This window comes from Xenopus laevis, chromosome 3S (assembly GCF_017654675.1).
Source record: "Xenopus laevis strain J_2021 chromosome 3S, Xenopus_laevis_v10.1, whole genome shotgun sequence".
NCBI classification, from domain to species: Eukaryota; Metazoa; Chordata; class Amphibia; order Anura; family Pipidae; genus Xenopus; species Xenopus laevis.
Window position 1 is genome coordinate 3,210,403 of NC_054376.1, and position 18,341 is coordinate 3,228,743.

The 18,341-nt window shown below is 41.7% G+C and overlaps 1 protein-coding gene across 1 annotated transcript in view; it reads left to right on the forward strand.

Annotated features, from left to right (window-relative positions):
- Positions 1 to 6,009: 6,009 nt before the first annotated feature.
- Positions 6,010 to 18,341, forward strand: part of chrm2.S (cholinergic receptor, muscarinic 2 S homeolog) — a 76,646-nt gene continuing 64,314 nt past the window's right edge. Inside the window, exon 1 of the mRNA XM_041587879.1 lies at positions 6,010 to 6,494. The gene's annotated coding sequence lies outside the window, so the exon portion shown is untranslated. The remainder of the gene's footprint in view (positions 6,495 to 18,341) is intronic.

An 18,341-nucleotide genomic window follows, 5' to 3' on the forward strand; every position in this document is an offset into this window, starting at 1 on the left:
ACATGGTTAAATGAAGAGATTGTATTTCTCCTTTCAGATATTCTTTTTTTGGGGTCTTTGTGTCATTATCTGCAGCCCATGTAGATAAACAGGTGTCTATGGTTTAGGAATTACTTTTGGGGTCCTCTAGAGGTCTATGGTTGTGATATAATCACCTTGTCTAATATAGACAACCATGGTTCCTTGTCCAATAAAATCACACAGTAAAATGAGGAGGTTGTATTTCTCTTTCACGTTCTTTATTATATTACTATATTATTCCCCTTTTCAAATATCCTTTTTTGAGGTCTTTGTCACAGGTGTCTATGGTATAGGAATGACTCTTGAGGTCCTTCAGAGGTCTATGGTTCTAATATAGTTTCCTTGTTCAATATAATCACACTGTAAAATGAAGAGGTTGTATTTCTCCTTTCAGATATTCAGTTTTTGGGGTCTATATGTCATTATTAGCAGCCTATGTAGTTTGCAGATAGACAGGTCTCTATGGTATAAGCGTGACTCTTGAGGTCCTCCAAGTGTCTATAGCTCTGATATAACTTCCTTGTTCAATATAATCACATGATTAAATGAAGAGATTGTATTTCTCCTTTCAGATATTATTTTTTGAGGGTCTATGTGTCATTATTATCAGTCTATGTAGTTTGTACATAGATAGGTGTCTATGGTATAGGCATAGCTTGAGGTCCTAAAGATGATCACAGTTCCTTGTCCAATAAAATCACACAGTAAAATAAGAAGGTTGTATTTCTATTTCACATAATTTTTTTGTTGGGTCTTTGTCTCATTATCTGCAGCCTAGGCAGATAAACAGGTGTCTGTGGTTTAGGAATGACTCTTGGGGTCCTCCAGAGGTCTATGGTTGTGATATAACTTCCATGTCCAATATAGACAACCATGGTTCCTTGTCCAATAAGATCACACAGTAAAATGAGGAGGTTGTATTTCTCCTTCACATTTTTTATTATATTACTATATTATTCCCCTTTTCAAATATAATTTTTTGGGGTCTTTGTCATAGGGGGTTCAAATTCCCCTAGCAATCATGGACTGATTTGAATGAGAGGCTGGAATATGAATAGGAGAGGACCTAAATAGAAAGATGAGTAATAAGTAGCAATAACAGTAATTGTGTAGCCTTACAGAGCCTTTGTTTTCTAGATGGGGTCAGTGACCCTCATTCGAAAGCCGTGAAGAGTCAGAAGAAGAAGGCAAATAATTCAAAAACTATACAAAAGAAAAAATGAAGACCAATTGAAAAGTTACTTCAAATGAGCCATTCTATGACATACTAAAAGTCAATGTGAAGATGAAGCACCCCCTTTAAGTCGGGGCTTCCATACTGCTTCCCTTTTATTGAAATATTGCCCAATGACAGCCTTATAATGTTGTTGGCGAGGAACATACCACTCCTATCATTTCCATATACAGCATAGGGTAAACTTATGCCCTAAATGTTTGCAATGTGAGAGCCATCTCCCTTTTTTGAACTGACTTGGCAGCAAAGGGGGTTTCTAAATGACCTGAATCTGAATCCCGAAGGCAAGAGCAGTTCTGAGGGCACCGTATGAACTTCATCTCCCCCTGCCATTCAGAGAGAATCCTGGGCACAGACTAAATGCACTGACTAATTGAATTGCTGCATAAATCAATTGGCAAATGAATAATGCAGCTTGAATCAAATTACCATTTATTTACTCTGCAAGAACATGGCAGGCGGAACTCCCCAGAACAGGACAAATGTGACAGTGATGAACATTAACCAGGGCTCCCGGGTCGAGATCTGGTCCGTATTCAGCGAGGACTTACCTCCCGGGCTTTGCGGGTCCTCGGATATTAAAAAAAAAAAAATAGAGATGTGTCAAGGGGAATGGAGATTTAATGAGGAAAAGAGAATTGTCAGCTCTTGAAACATTGTTTCTGTCATTCTCCAACATGAGCCTGGGACCTACGACAGCCTGGTGTATCCTTGTATCAATTCCCTTCTTCCTTACGAGATACTCTGTAAATACTAATGTGATTATAGCGTTGGACGTGTTTTCTCCATCTAAAGGGCAGTTTGGAAAGTCCACAAATCCTTCTTAATTAGAACGTTCACCTTTGACTAAACCTTTAGTATGTTATAGAATGGATAATTCGAAGCAGCTTTCAACTGGCCTTCGTTATGAGTTTTGAATGATTTGCCTTCTTTATCTGACTCTTTCCAGCTTTCATATAGGGGTCACTGACCCCATCTTAAAAACAAATGCTCTGTGAGGGTACAACGTTTTTGTAATTGCTACTTTTCAATACTCATCTTTCTATCCAGGCCTCTCCTATTCACGTTTCTTATTCAGATCAAAGCTTGGTTGCAAGGGTAAGTTGGGCCCTAGCAACCGGATTGCTGAAACTTCAGAACTGGAGAGCTTCCGAATAAAAAGCTCAATAACTCAGAAACCAGAAATAATAAAAAATGAAAACCAATTGCAGATTGTCTCGGAATAACACTCTCTATATCATGCTGAAAGTCAATTTAAAGGTGAACAACCCCTTTAAGGAGGCAGTGAAAAGAAGCAGTTTAAAACTTCTGCTTTCATCCTGTTTCCATCAACCAATATACCTCCCTAAATGACACCCTCACTTGATTCTTTGGGTGCAAGTCTATTGAAGACCACAGAGGGAACCCTAGAACTGTGTTTGAGGGTGGTGACTGGGTTGGACTGGAGCCTTGGCTGCCCACCAAGGCTGCAAAATGAAGGGCCCTCTTCTAGTAAGATGTCACATATAGCCAATGTAACTAAACTTGCCAAATTGAATCAGCCTCAGACCCTTATCTCGGGGAGCAGAAAACTTTCCACAAAACAACAAACACCCCTGACCAAGTGCCTTTTGGGCATGAAATGCACCCAAATGAATGGAAATGAAGATGTCTCCTGGGCCCCCTAGGGCCACCATCAGGTCTGGGTAGGGTCTGAGGTGGGCACAGGAAAGGTTGCTGTGATTTCTGATGGTGACCCCAAGGGCCCCATTTTTGCTCAAGAAACAGGAGGGACAATACTGCAGTTGCCGTTGTAAGTGATCCCTCATTTCACTGTTCCCTAAACTCTCACCGTTTCTAGTGCTTGAGATAAATCGTATCCACCACTTCGGATGCAATCACCTCCTCGAACAGGACTGAAACCCTGCAGAGCTCACAATCCTAAACAATAACATCTCTCTAAAGCCGAGTCCCCTCCCACAAGGAAAGAGCCGAGATGAAATGTTGTATACGCCGAGTGATGATCAGAATTAGATTAACTGTATAATTAATATCCCGTAAAAAACTGATCTCCCTGGAAATCCCAGATAAACAGCAATGAATTCTCACCAGTAAATATTATCATTTAGATGATGTTACGGTTTTTCCGCAATCCGCATCCTATTTATATACACAATGGATTCCTATGAGCGAGGGAGTCGGACGTTTATTTGGCACTCGGCAGAAAATGCCCTTAGATAGGTATCATTATTGTTGTGCACCTGGGGTCACTGGAAATACAGGGGCACTACTGGGTCCTGGCTCAGCAGGGGGGGCATGAAGTATGAGAATGGGGGGATAGGCACCCCACCAATATCATAGGGAGAGAACAAGCAACAGACACACAAGTGAGATCCCTGTCCAAAACCAGGGACATCCTTTTTTGCGTAAGTGAGTATTGAGTATTACAGTGGTAGTGATAACTGGCGCCTTTGCAGCTGTCAGTTGTTCACTGCATGCGCCACCTAGTGGCAGCCTCCAAAAAAGTGATAGTGTCCCTTTGATTTGCCTTTTAACTTGCCCTTTAAAATCACTCCCTTCCATTAGATCCGGGCAAGCCGACTGCTCCGCTGCATAAATCCATGGGGGGGGGGGGGGCGATGGAATTAAAGTTACGAGATACAGCGTGAAATAATAACCCAGCACTGAGCCTCACACACACACATTGGAAAATAACTGGCCATTAATAAATTAAAGATTTATTCAATTTAGTCTAAGAAATCAGAAACGACCGAACCAAAACACTAGGTTTTTTAAATAATACTAAATTAATGGAAATAGGAAGTGAATGTAGAATGAGTCCCAAAGCTTTGGTGAGGATATTACTGGTTCAGCCGGCAGTTTCAGTCTTGGTTAAATCTCCATTGTTCTCTCACAGTCGGCCCAGAAACTCCTGTAGAGGCGCCTCTCCAGAACTGGGGTCAAGGCAGAGGTTTGTGGGTAAAAGCCTGATGAATTACTTATGCTTAAGTCTTAGGTTGTTTGGACATAATTATCCCTATGACTGCCCAAAGCCCTCCTGTTGTGTTACAAACAATCCAGAAGGGGTCCTACCTGGACAGCACAGGGTTAATAGCAGACATAACATGGAATATAAAACAACAGGCAACTTTAGCCCAATAGCAGGTCCAGATCAGGGATTTGTAGGCAATTTTGGGCGCATTTCCTTTTTTTTTTACCCATAATGCAGCCTCCCTTCCCATAATTCCAGTGGGCGTGCTTCCCCCCTTTTGAAAGCTGGAAAGAGGCAGCAGAAAAGGGCAAATAATTTATAAACCATAAGAAATACATTTTTTAAAAAACGTATAACGCACTAAAGGTTAATTTAAAGGTAAACTAACCCTTTTCATGTTGACAGGGGAGACTTGCAATCAACTCCTGACATGTAAGTCTACTTCTTTGTTATTGATAATTGCACTAATTATGTTTCATTCCATGAAATCCCACAACACCCCCCCCCCCAATATCTCTGCCTCCTATACCTACAGTATGTAATTATGATAATATGTTTATTATACAAATACCAATAACATTAAATCTACTGCTGCTGGGGGAGGGGTAGATAAGAGGGTCTGCACAAACAGAAGGGGCATCGCTGAGTCCCGAGATAAATACAGTGATGGGTCAACCCTGCGACCAACAGTAAAGCTGGAATTAGCGACCGGATGTGAGATTTTTGGGAATGAGCTTTGGGAAAGAAAGTTACAGTTTGATGTCGCAGCTGTGGATACAATGTAACGAGTGATGGGGATGTGATGTGGAAGTATTAAAGGGGATTAAATGCTGCTGTTAAATTGTGTTAAATGATTATGTATTCCCTGTAAGGTTTTTCATAGCCTGTATACAGAACAAGGTATTCCCTGTACTAAGCACAATTCAGCAGGAACAGTCCCTAAGTTTGCTCATAGTCTGTACAGAGAGATCCCATAAAACTATGGCAGCATAGGTATTCCCTGTACTAAGCACAATTCAGCAGGAACAGTCCCCTAAGTTTACTCATAGTCTGTACAGAGAGATCCCATAAAACTATGGCAGCATAGGTATTCCCTGTACTAAGCACAATTCAGCAGGAACAGTCCCCTAAGTTTACTCATAGTCTGTACAGAGAGATCCCATAAAACTATGGTACATAGGTATTCCCTGTACTAAGCACAATTCAGCAGGAACAGCCTCCAAAGTTTCCATAGAACATATCCAGTATAACACCCACGTAAACACCATACAAATACACACACACACTTATACACACACTAAAACACATTTGCTCATACATGGATATACTGTATATCGCACAGGCACAGAGATAGAGACACCATGAATACACACACACACACAACGGTGCCACACTTTAGCACTTTAATGTGACTGTTTCAGAAACACACACAATAAGAGAGGGGGTATGTTAGAGATTCAATGAAAGAGAGGAGTGTGTGTCTTTGAGAGAGAGAGAGAGAGAGAGAGAGAGAGAGAGAGAGAGAGAGAGAGAGAGAGAGAGAGAGAGAGAGAGAGAGAGATGGATTAAAGAGACAGTATTTGTTCTTTCCAATTAGAACCCCAAATCAGGGGGCAGTGCTTCTCTCGTTGGAGGAGAGGCTGGAGCAGCAAGTGGAAACCTGTTAGAATTTCTGCTCTCTGGCACTTCCCTGTGTCCATGTCTGTACTGTCAGCTCAATGCTGTATATCCAAATCCATTCCTTTTCCATTCTGCTGCTGGCAGTCCTTTCCCTGTCTCGCAGAGAGTGTCTCTATCCTCCCAGCCCATTCCCTGTATGAATGAGAGTGTCAGCTCCCAGCCCCCTGTTCTCTGTCGATCAGTCTATTTGGTCATTGAATCAGGTGGGACTCTCCTCATTCGCTCCCATTCAGTGGTGGAGGCTGAGACTGGAGACCCCCGGGGTGCAACCCCTCCCCTCACACAGCTCTACCTGAACTAGAGGGGTCGGGAGCAGATGGAGGAATTAGCAGCTCTTTATCAGCCCTGAGCCCCTTAGCCCAGTCAGCGCATTCTCTGGGCAGTAACAGCAGCAGGTTCCATCAAGGACAATGTCCCCCCGTGCCTGCTCCTGCTCCTGTTGCTGCTGCTACTGACAGTCAGTCTATTCCCACTGCCACACGACACCCATTTACTCATTGTCTCAGGGAGAGACATGGCAGAATGCGACTCCTGCTCTGCTTCATGACTGGCCATTCCCTGTGCCAACTTGCTCCAACTCTGCTACAGGTAGGCTGCTCTGCCATTCCTTCTTTATTCTGTATATATATATATATATGTGTCTATTATTTACATGCACTTGCCAGTCTGGGAGAAAACAAGGTTATTGTATGCTGGTGTTAGGGTGCCACTCTTCCATTTTTGTGCAGTCTGTCTATTGCCTGGGTGCCCCCTGCTCCATTAGGGTTGTGTGAGGTCTGTTTAAATGCCAGTGTGCCATCTTATCCTGCTTGGGTTTTGTGCAGTTCATTAAATGCCAGTTTGCCATCTTATCCTACTTGGGTTTTGTGCAGTTCATTAAATGCCAGTTTGCCATCCTATCCTGCTTGGGTTTTGTGCAGTTCATTAAATGCCAGTTTGTCATCTTATCCTACTTGGGGTTTGTGCAATTCATTAAATTCCTATGTGCCATCTTATCCTACTTGGGGTTTGTGCAGTTTATTAAATGCCAGTGTGCCATCTTATCCTACTTGCCCCTGACTGTGTGGGGTCTACTAAACTCTACAGTGTCATATTGTCCTAATGGGGTTGTGTGTGGGGGTCTGTTAAAAGCTATTGTGCCACCTTAAACTGCTGGGGATGTTTGGGGTCTACTAAATACCATGTGCCTCCCTGCCCCACTAGTGGGTTCTATGAAATACCAGTGTAACACGCTGCTGTCTGGTACTACTTCCCTAGTAGAGTTACTAGTACTTTACACTGCCCTGCTGGACTCTGGGGTCTGTTGCCCAATCATCTGTTGTACATCATTGTGTTTAGTCATCAGTCAGCTTGTGTTTTGCATGAGGAGCCCCATAGCTCAGCCTGATGACTGGGTTTCTAATAACCGCCAGCGTTTAACACATCATTTTAACGTATTATCTCTCATCCAACGTGAAACATAAAGTCTCTCTGCGCCTCTCTCCTCTCCATCCTATTGATCTGGGCACTGGGGATCAGACTCTGAGCTGAGATTTTCTCTCCCCCCCCTCGCATTCTCTTTAATGTGTTGAGTGGATTAGAAGAAAGGCGCTTCTTTTCTGTTTGCTGATAAACCTTTATATTGTAGGTAATGGGGTTTCTGTTGTTTACACCATCATCTGCTCTACTTTATATTCCATCAGTTTCTTCTCACTGCTTTCATTAAAATGCCATTTTCTATGATATTTTTCCAATTTTACCTTCTCATTCACCCCTTTCCACCCAGATTCCCCTCTTTCCCTTCCTCCTATGTCAATAACAAGGTATTATTCTTGAAAGTGACTTTATAAGGACAAACGGATTTAACTTCTAAGACAAAAGGACCTATTTGTGCCTAAATCCCCGCACAGCTCTTGGCAGAGATGGGTCTCTAGCGACACAGTTCCGGAGACAGCTCCATGGCTGCAGGGGTTAGGAGTACGGCAAATCCCATGTATGAATTCATATATGGACAATTAAGCCTGGGGTTTTCTGATCTCCTAATTAGAGGCTTGAAAAGAATATTCCGACTGTGTTTCCCCCATGAATAATTTATAGGAAGGGGAGTGTATCGCTTTAATACGACTTCTGAAGAACATTAGAGAGTGATCTTTCCACCCGCTGGAGAGTCATTTGCCCCCCCCCCCAGTCGGAGAAGCCACCTTAGCTAAGGAGACAAATTAGCTGATTAATCCCTTAAAAAATTTTTTTGAAATGGACAAATTAACATTTTTTATAGGAATATTTTCCTTTCCTCCCATTACAAACCTACATTTTCCCGTGATCAAAGGATGCCGCAGTCAGTGCTACATTGTACCCCCCAATAACCCAAGCACAGGGAAGTTTGGTGCAAGACACTAGGGTTCTGGACTCAAAACATTAGGGTTCTGATCTCAAGACATTAGGGTTCTGGTCTCAAGACATTAGGGTTCTGGTTTCAAGACATCTGTGTTCTCATCTCAAGACATTAGGGTTCTGGTCTCAAGACATTAGAGTTCTGGTCTCAAGACATTAGGGTTCTGGTCTCAAGACATTAGAGTTCTGGTCTCAAGTCATTAGGGTTCTGGTCTCAAGACATTAGGGTTCTGGTCTCAAGACATTAGAGTTCTGATCTCAAGACATTAGTGCTCTGGTCTCAACACACTAGGGTTCTGGTCTGAAGACATTAGTGTTCTGGTCTCAATCTGTCATGCTTGGTGGCAGTTTTCCTTATCAAGCAATTGGGTTGACAAGTGGCTGGTCAGGCTCCTACTTTTGAATTACTGACACGGAAAAGTTATATTCTGAGTCCGTAGGTTTGTGTCCATCAACATGATCGACCCATTTTTGGTGGCTGACGACAGGGAAGAAGATGTTTCCACACCATCTCTTGCCACAATCCTCAGGACTTATATATGTCCCCTTACCTAGAACAGAGTTACAGAAAGTATCATTTGTTTGAGCCTTTATCTAAGACTCTGCGTTTCCTTTCCTGGTGCCAGTATGGTGCAGTCTTCTCACTAGAGGGTCTATTAAATGCCAGTTTACCACCTTGCCCAACTAGGGTTTTGTAAAGCCCATGTGCTACCGTCATATGCTGGTGCAGTTTGTTAGGTGAAAGGGTGCTATGTTGCTTGGGCTTTATTGGGTCTACTAAATACCCAACTGCGGTGTCGTGAAGCCCATGTGCAACCTTGATAGGCTGATACAGTCTATTCACTGGGGGTGATATTTTGCCCTGCTTGGGCTCTGTGGGGTCTTCTAAAAGCCTTTTTGCCAATTGGCCCTGCTGAGGTTTTGTGTGATCCCCATGGTGTACCAGCTTTTGTGTGGTCTACTGCCTTACTTGGGCTGAGTCCGGTCTTCTAAATGCTAATGTTTGCCCTAATGAGGTTGCGTAGGGTCTTCTAAATGGTATGCCACTTTGCTTTGCTTTGGGGTCTACAAATTGGCGGTGTGCTACCTGGCCCTTCTGGGGGTTAGTGCCCCACTAGGGCAGTGTGGAGTTTATTAAATACCAGTGTGCCATGCTATTGTGTGCTACTTTATCCTGCCTAGGCTGTGCAGGGTCTACTAAATACCAAGCCTCGTTAGGTCTCTGTGCGTTCTATTAAAAGCCAGCGTGCTATTTAGCACATAACTCCCTGCCGTAGTGCAGTGCCTAATGAAGGTGTCCACCAGGGTCAGATTTAAACCTATTTAACCTAGGCAGGAACCCTACAGAGACATGAGAAGACTCCACATAGAGTGGAATCAAACCAAAGCCACACAGATATATTCCGATTGTGCACTCTTATCGTCTCCGAACGCACGGAGCCAGGAATGCAGCTAGCCAACCTTATCAGCCTAAACACTTATTTACTTTCAATGTGCCCACTCCCACCCCTACCCTGTTCCATTGCTGTGTAATTAGAAGCTGTGCCGGGGACAGGCTGTGACAAATGGCAGGGAAAATGTTATTCCACCAGGTTTTTACGAGATTACATTTTCACTCACGTCGCGTCGACCTGTCTCACCGCAGCAAGTCCATTTGATTTCAGCCAATTATCCATTCCCTTTTCCGCCGTGCTTGAATTTATGGGTTCTTTCTGTTATTATAATTGTATTTTTACTTAAAAAGATAATAAAATAATCAGTTTTGTTGCCTGAGGGAAGAGGGTGTATTTGGAGCAGATTGGGGCTCCCTCTACCCTCTGTACTTTAAGGCCAAGGCAAGGTGGCCCTATCTTTAGATCTTCATGGAAGGGGTTTGTAGAATGAACTCTGGGTATGACTGATGCCTACACAAACCTAAATGTATATCTACGGATAAATGTACATGAAATGCCCACCCACCATCACTTTAGGCTGTTAACTTGGGCTGAAGGACCACATAATCATAAAGCCATAAGCTGTCATTCCTGGTTGAACAGATCTCCACTTCACTTTTTCTAAGGGCTTCCAAACACAGTAATTCCCATCTCTCCAGACACCTTATTGAACGTCAAGACCTCTTAGAGAAATAGCTTCTCCCATCAATTGTCCGCTTGGATGTTCCCTGATTTGCTTTGTCCCCAGCGTCTTGATTTTTTCATCAGAGGCTTTCAGAATCCATTGCTCTATGAACAAACTCTTGACGCTGTCACATTTCGGAGGAAACGAGGCTCCTGACTTGGCTTTAGTGTCTGGATGCGTAGTGGAAAAGGAATCAAATCAAGTTGATGGAGAGAAGGAACAATGTTCTATATATCTCACAGGGATGGTTTGGGAGATGTTCAGAAAGGGAATCCGTTGATGATCACCAAATGACCTGTTACTACATTGTGTCATTATAGGGAGGTTTATTGTGCATCCTTCCAGCTGTTAATGAATTATGACTGGTGTTAAGGATGTCTTTACTAGTGGATTATCCTAGGACAAAACTCCCTACTGCCTTCATCTTGCCCTACTATCACTATCATATCCTACTGTTGCCATCTTACCCTACAAGTCACCGTCATGCCCTATTGACTACATCTTGCCCTACCATCACCATCTTACCCTGCTACCTCCATCATCCACTACTGATTTTCTATTGCTCTGTTGTCACCATCTTACCCCTACTGCCTTCATCATGCCCTACCGTTACCATCTTACCCAACTGTCTCCATCATACTCTGTTAATTTTATCTTTCTCTACCATCACCATCTTAACCTACTGCCTCCATCATGCCCCACTAATTTCATCGTACCCTACTTTTACTGTCTTACCCAACTCTCCATCATACCCTATTGACTTGAACTTGCTCTACAGTCACCATCATGCCCTGTTGTAACCATCTTGCTCCACTTTCTCCCAGATGATGATGAGGATTTTAGTGGAGATCTTACCTGAAGTGAATGAGACTGCATTGAGGGCATATGTAGTTGTTAAAAGGTGGGATTTTGAGATATATGGTTGTCCTTTATGTCTTCTTCTAGATTTTTTTTATGGGTACTCCTTTAAACTGCCATGTACTCCCTATCCTCGTCCTTTTGCTTTCAGAACAAGCAATTCCTCCTCTTTGCAAAGGCCAAGTGCAGAAAAGTAAGCGGGGGCGGGGGCAAATTGCTTAGACGCCCCCTATGCAGAGAGCCTAAGGATTTACCCCAGCATGATGTGCAGGATTATACATCTTGCTGCAGTCACTACACAAGAGGGTTTGAAATTCATTAGTAAGCTCCTCCCATATGTATAAATACCCATTTACAGAGAAGGAATGTTCTGGGCACACAATAAGCTATAGCCTCATACTGTACTGTCTAAGGGAATCAATATGGCACCTCCTCCCATATGTATAAATACAAATATACAGAGAAGGAATGTTCTTGGCACACAATTAGCTATACCCTCATACTGTACTGTTTAAGGGAATCAATATGGCACCTCCTCCTCCCATATGTATAAATACAAATATACAGAGAAGGAATGTTCTGGGCACACAATAAGCTATACCCTCATACTGTGCTGTCTAAGGGAATCAATATGGCACCTCCTCCCATATGTATAAATACAAATATACAAAGAAGGAATGTTCTGGGCACACAATAAGCTATACCCTCATACTGTACTGTCTAAGGGAATCAATATGGCACCTCCTCCTCCCATATGTATAAATACAAATATACAGAGAAGGAATGTTCTGGGCACACAATAAGCTATACCCTCATACTGTACTGTCTAAGGGAATCAATATGGCACCTCCTCCTCCCATATGTATAAATACAAATATACAGAGAAGGAATGTTCTGGGCACACAATAAGCTATACCCTCATACTGTACTGTCTAAGGGAATCAATATGGCACCTCCATCCTCCATATGTATAAATACAAATATACAGAGAAGGAATGTTCTGGGCACACAATAAGCTATACCCTCATACTGTACTGTCCTAGGGAATCAATATGGCACCTCCTCCTCCCATATGTATAAATACAAATATACAGAGAAGGAATGTTCTGGGCACACAATAAGCTATACCCTCATACTGTACTGTCTAAGGGAATCAATATGGCACCTCCTCCTCCCATATGTATAAATACAAATATACAGAGAAGGAATGTTCTGGGCACACAATAAGCTATACCCTCATACTGTACTGTCTAAGGGAATCAATATGGCACCTCCTCCCATATGTATAAATACAAATATACAAAGAAGGAATGTTCTGGGCACACAATAAGCTATACCCTCATACTGTACTGTCTAAGGGAATCAATATGGCACCCTCCTCCTCCCATATGTATAAATACAAATATACAGAGAAGGAATGTTCTGGGCACACAATAAGCTATACCCTCATACTGTACTGTCTAAGGGAATCAATATGGCACCTCCTCCTCCCATATGTATAAATACAAATATACAGAGAAGGAATGTTCTGGGCACACAATAAGCTATACCCTCATACTGTACTGTCTAAGGGAATCAATATGGCACCTCCTCCTCCCATATGTATAAATACAAATATACAGAGAAGGAATGTTCTGGGCACACAATAAGCTATACCCTCATACTGTACTGTCTAAGGGAATCAATATGGCACCTCCTCCCATATGTATAAATACAAATATACAAAGAAGGAATGTTCTGGGCACACAATAAGCTATACCCTCATACTGTACTGTCTAAGGGAATCAGTATGGCACCTCCTCCTCCCATATGTATAAATACAAATATACAGAGAAGGAATGTTCTGGGCACACAATAAGCTATACCCTCATACTGTACTGTCTAAGGGAATCAATATGGCACCTCCATCCTCCCATATGTATAAATACAAATATACAGAGAAGGAATGTTCTGGGCACACAATAAGCTATACCCTCATACTGTACTGTCCTAGGGAATCAATATGGCACCTCCTCCTCCCATATGTATAAATACAAATATACAGAGAAGGAATGTTCTGGGCACACAATAAGCTATACCCTCATACTGTACTGTCTAAGGGAATCAATATGGCACCTCCTCCTCCCATATGTATAAATACAAATATACAGAGAAGGAATGTTCTGGGCACACAATAAGCTATACCCTCATACTGTACTGTCTAAGGGAATCAATATGGCACCTCCTCCCATATGTATAAATACAAATATACAAAGAAGGAATGTTCTGGGCACACAATAAGCTATACCCTCATACTGTACTGTCTAAGGGAATCAATATGGCACCTCCTCCTCCCATATGTATAAATACAAATATACAGAGAAGGAATGTTCTGGGCACACAATAAGCTATACCCTCATACTGTACTGTCTAAGGGAATCAATATGGCACCTCCTCCTCCCATATGTATAAATACAAATATACAGAGAAGGAATGTTCTGGGCACACAATAAGCTATACCCTCATACTGTACTGTCTAAGGGAATCAATATGGCACCTCCTCCTCCCATATGTATAAATACAAATATACAGAGAAGGAATGTTCTGGGCACACAATAAGCTATACCCTCATACTGTACTGTCTAAGGGAATCAATATGGCACCTCCTCCCATATGTATAAATACAAATATACAAAGAAGGAATGTTCTGGGCACACAATAAGCTATACCCTCATACTGTACTGTCTAAGGGAATCAGTATGGCACCTCCTCCTCCCATATGTATAAATACAAATATACAGAGAAGGAATGTTCTGGGCACACAATAAGCTATACCCTCATACTGTACTGTCTAAGGGAATCAATATGGCACCTCCTCCTCCCATATGTATAAATACAAATATACAGAGAAGGAATGTTCTGGGCACACAATAAGCTATACCCTCATACTGTACTGTCTAAGGGAATCAATATGGCACCTCCTCCCATATGTATAAATACAAATATACAAAGAAGGAATGTTCTGGGCACACAATAAGCTATACCCTCATACTGTACTGTCTAAGGGAATCAATATGGCACCTCCTCCTCCCATATGTATAAATACAAATATACAGAGAAGGAATGTTCTGGGCACACAATAAGCTATACCCTCATACTGTACTGTCTAAGGGAATCAATATGGCACCTCCTCCTCCCATATGTATAAATACAAATATACAGAGAAGGAATGTTCTGGGCACACAATAAGCTATACCCTCATACTGTACTGTCTAAGGGAATCAATATGGCACCTCCTCCTCCCATATGTATAAATACAAATATACAGAGAAGGAATGTTCTGGGCACACAATAAGCTATACCCTCATACTGTACTGTCTAAGGGAATCAATATGGCACCTCCTCCCATATGTATAAATACAAATATACAAAGAAGGAATGTTCTGGGCACACAATAAGCTATACCCTCATACTGTACTGTCTAAGGGAATCAGTATGGCACCTCCTCCTCCCATATGTATAAATACAAATATACAGAGAAGGAATGTTCTGGGCACACAATAAGCTATACCCTCATACTGTACTGTCTAAGGGAATCAATATGGCACCTCCTCCTCCCATATGTATAAATACAAATATACAGAGAAGGAATGTTGTGGGCACACAATAAGCTATACCCTCATACTGTACTGTCTAAGGGAATCAATATGGCACCTTCTCCTCCCATATGTATAAATACAAATATACAGAGAAGGAATGTTCTGGGCACACAATAAGCTATACCGTCATACTGTACTGTCTAAGGGAATCAATATGGCACCTCCTCCCATATGTATAAATACAAATATACAAAGAAGGAATGTTCTGGGCACACAATAAGCTATACCCTCATACTGTACTGTCTAAGGGAATCAATATGGCACCTCCTCCTCCCATATGTATAAATACAAATATACAGAGAAGGAATGTTTCTGGGCACACAATAAGCTATACCCTCATACTGTACTGTCTAAGGGAATCAATATGGCACCTCCTCCTCCCATATGTATAAATACAAATATACAGAGAAGGAATGTTCTGGGCACACAATAAGCTATACCCTCATACTGTACTGTCTAAGGGAATCAATATGGCACCTCCTCCTCCATATGTATAAATACAAATATACAGAGAAGGAATGTTCTGGGCACACAATAAGCTATACCCTCATACTGTACTGTCTAAGGGAATCAATATGGCACCTCCTCCCCATATGTATAAATACAAATATACAAAGAAGGAATGTTCTGGGCACACAATAAGCTATACCCTCATACTGTACTGTCTAAGGGAATCAGTATGGCACCTCCTCCTCCCATATGTATAAATACAAATATACAGAGAAGGAATGTTCTGGGCACACAATAAGCTATACCCTCATACTGTACTGTCCTAAGGGAATCAATATGGCACCTCCATCCTCCCATATGTATAAATACAAATATACAGAGAAGGAATGTTCTGGGCACACAATAAGCTATACCCTCATACTGTACTGTCCTAGGGAATCAATATGGCACCTCCTCCTCCATATGTATAAATACAAATATACAGAGAAGGAATGTTCTGGGCACACAATAAGCTATACCCTCATACTGTACTGTCTAAGGGAATCAATATGGCACCTCCTCCTCCCATATGTATAAATACAAATATACAGAGAAGGAATGTTCTGGGCACACAATAAGCTATACCCTCATACTGTACTGTCTAAGGGAATCAATATGGCACCTCCTCCCATATGTATAAATACAAATATACAAAGAAGGAATGTTCTGGGCACACAATAAGCTATACCCTCATACTGTACTGTCTAAGGGAATCAATATGGCACCTCCTCCTCCCATATGTAGAAATACAAATATACAGAGAAGGAATGTTCTGGGCACACAATAAGCTATACCCTCATACTGTACTGTCTAAGGGAATCAATATGGCACCTCCTCCTCCCATATGTATAAATACAAATATACAGAGAAGGAATGTTCTGGGCACACAATAAGCTATACCCTCATACTGTACTGTCTAAGGGAATCAATATGGCACCTCCTCCTCCCATATGTATAAATACAAATATACAGAGAAGGAATGTTCTGGGCACACAATAAGCTATACCCTCATACTGTACTGTCCTAGGGAATCAATATGGCACCTCCTCCTCCCATATGTATAAATACAAATATACAGAGAAGGAATGTTCTGGGCACACAATAAGCTATACCCTCATACTGTACTGTCTAAGGGAATCAATATGGCACCTCCTCCTCCCATATGTATAAATACAAATATACAGAGAAGGAATGTTCTGGGCACACAATAAGCTATACCCTCATACTGTACTGTCTAAGGGAATCAATATGGCACCTCCTCCCATATGTATAAATACAAATATACAAAGAAGGAATGTTCTGGGCACACAATAAGCTATACCCTCATACTGTACTGTCTAAGGGAATCAATATGGCACCTCCTCCTCCCATATGTATAAATACAAATATACAGAGAAGGAATGTTCTGGGCACACAATAAGCTATACCCTCATACTGTACTGTCTAAGGGAATCAATATGGCACCTCCTCCTCCCATATGTATAAATACAAATATACAGAGAAGGAATGTTCTGGGCACACAATAAGCTATACCCTCATACTGTACTGTCTAAGGGAATCAATATGGCACCTCCTCCTCCCATATGTATAAATACAAATATACAGAGAAGGAATGTTCTGGGCACACAATAAGCTATACCCTCATACTGTACTGTCTAAGGGAATCAATATGGCACCTCCTCCCATATGTATAAATACAAATATACAAAGAAGGAATGTTCTGGGCACACAATAAGCTATACCCTCATACTGTACTGTCTAAGGGAATCAGTATGGCACCTCCTCCTCCCATATGTATAAATACAAATATACAGAGAAGGAATGTTCTGGGCACACAATAAGCTATACCCTCATACTGTACTGTCTAAGGGAATCAATATGGCACCTCCTCCTCCCATATGTATAAATACAAATATACAGAGAAGGAATGTTGTGGGCACACAATAAGCTATACCTCATACTGTACTGTCTAAGGGAATCAATATGGCACCTTCTACTCCCATATGTATAAATACAAATATACAGAGAAGGAATGTTCTGGGCACACAATAAGCTATACCCTCATACTGTACTGTCTAAGGGAACCAATATGGCACCTCCTCCCATATGTATAAATACAATATACAAAGAAGGAATGTTCTGGGCACCCAATAAGCTATACCCTCATACTGTACTGTCTAAGGGAATCAATATGGCACCTCCTTCCTCCCATAATGTATAAATACAAATATACAGAGAAGGAATGTTCTGGGCACACAATAAGCTATACCCTCATACTGTCACTGTCTAAGGGAATCAATAATGGCACCTCCTCCTCCCATATGTATAAATACAAATATACAGAGAAGGAATGTTTCTGGGCACACAATAAGCTATACCCTCATACTGTACTGTCTAAGGGAATCAATATGGCACCTCCTCCTCCATATGTATAAATACAATATACAGAGAAGGAATGTTCTGGGCACACAATAAGCTATACCCTCATACTGTACTGTCTAAGGGAATCAATATGGCACCTCCTCCTCCCATATGTATAAATACAAATATTACAGAGAAGGAATGTTCTGGGCACACAATAAGCTATAGCCCTCATACTGTACTGTCTAAGGGAATCAATATGGCACCTCCCTCCTCCCATATGTATAAATACAATATACAGAGAAGGAATGTTCTGGGCACACAATAAGCTATAGCCTCATACTGTACTGTCTAAGGGAATCAATATGGCACCTCCTCCTCCCATATGTATAAATACAAATATACAGAGAAGGAATGTTCTGGGCACACAATAAGCTATAGCCTCATACCGTAGTGTTTATGTGAATCCCATGGATTATAAATCATTCTAAGAAAAATGCTATATTTTGCCTTTAAGTGCACGTGGGATGCTGCACACGGCAATGTTAATTTTCCCCTCACTCAAACATTCTTGTGTGTATGAAACCTTCACATTCAG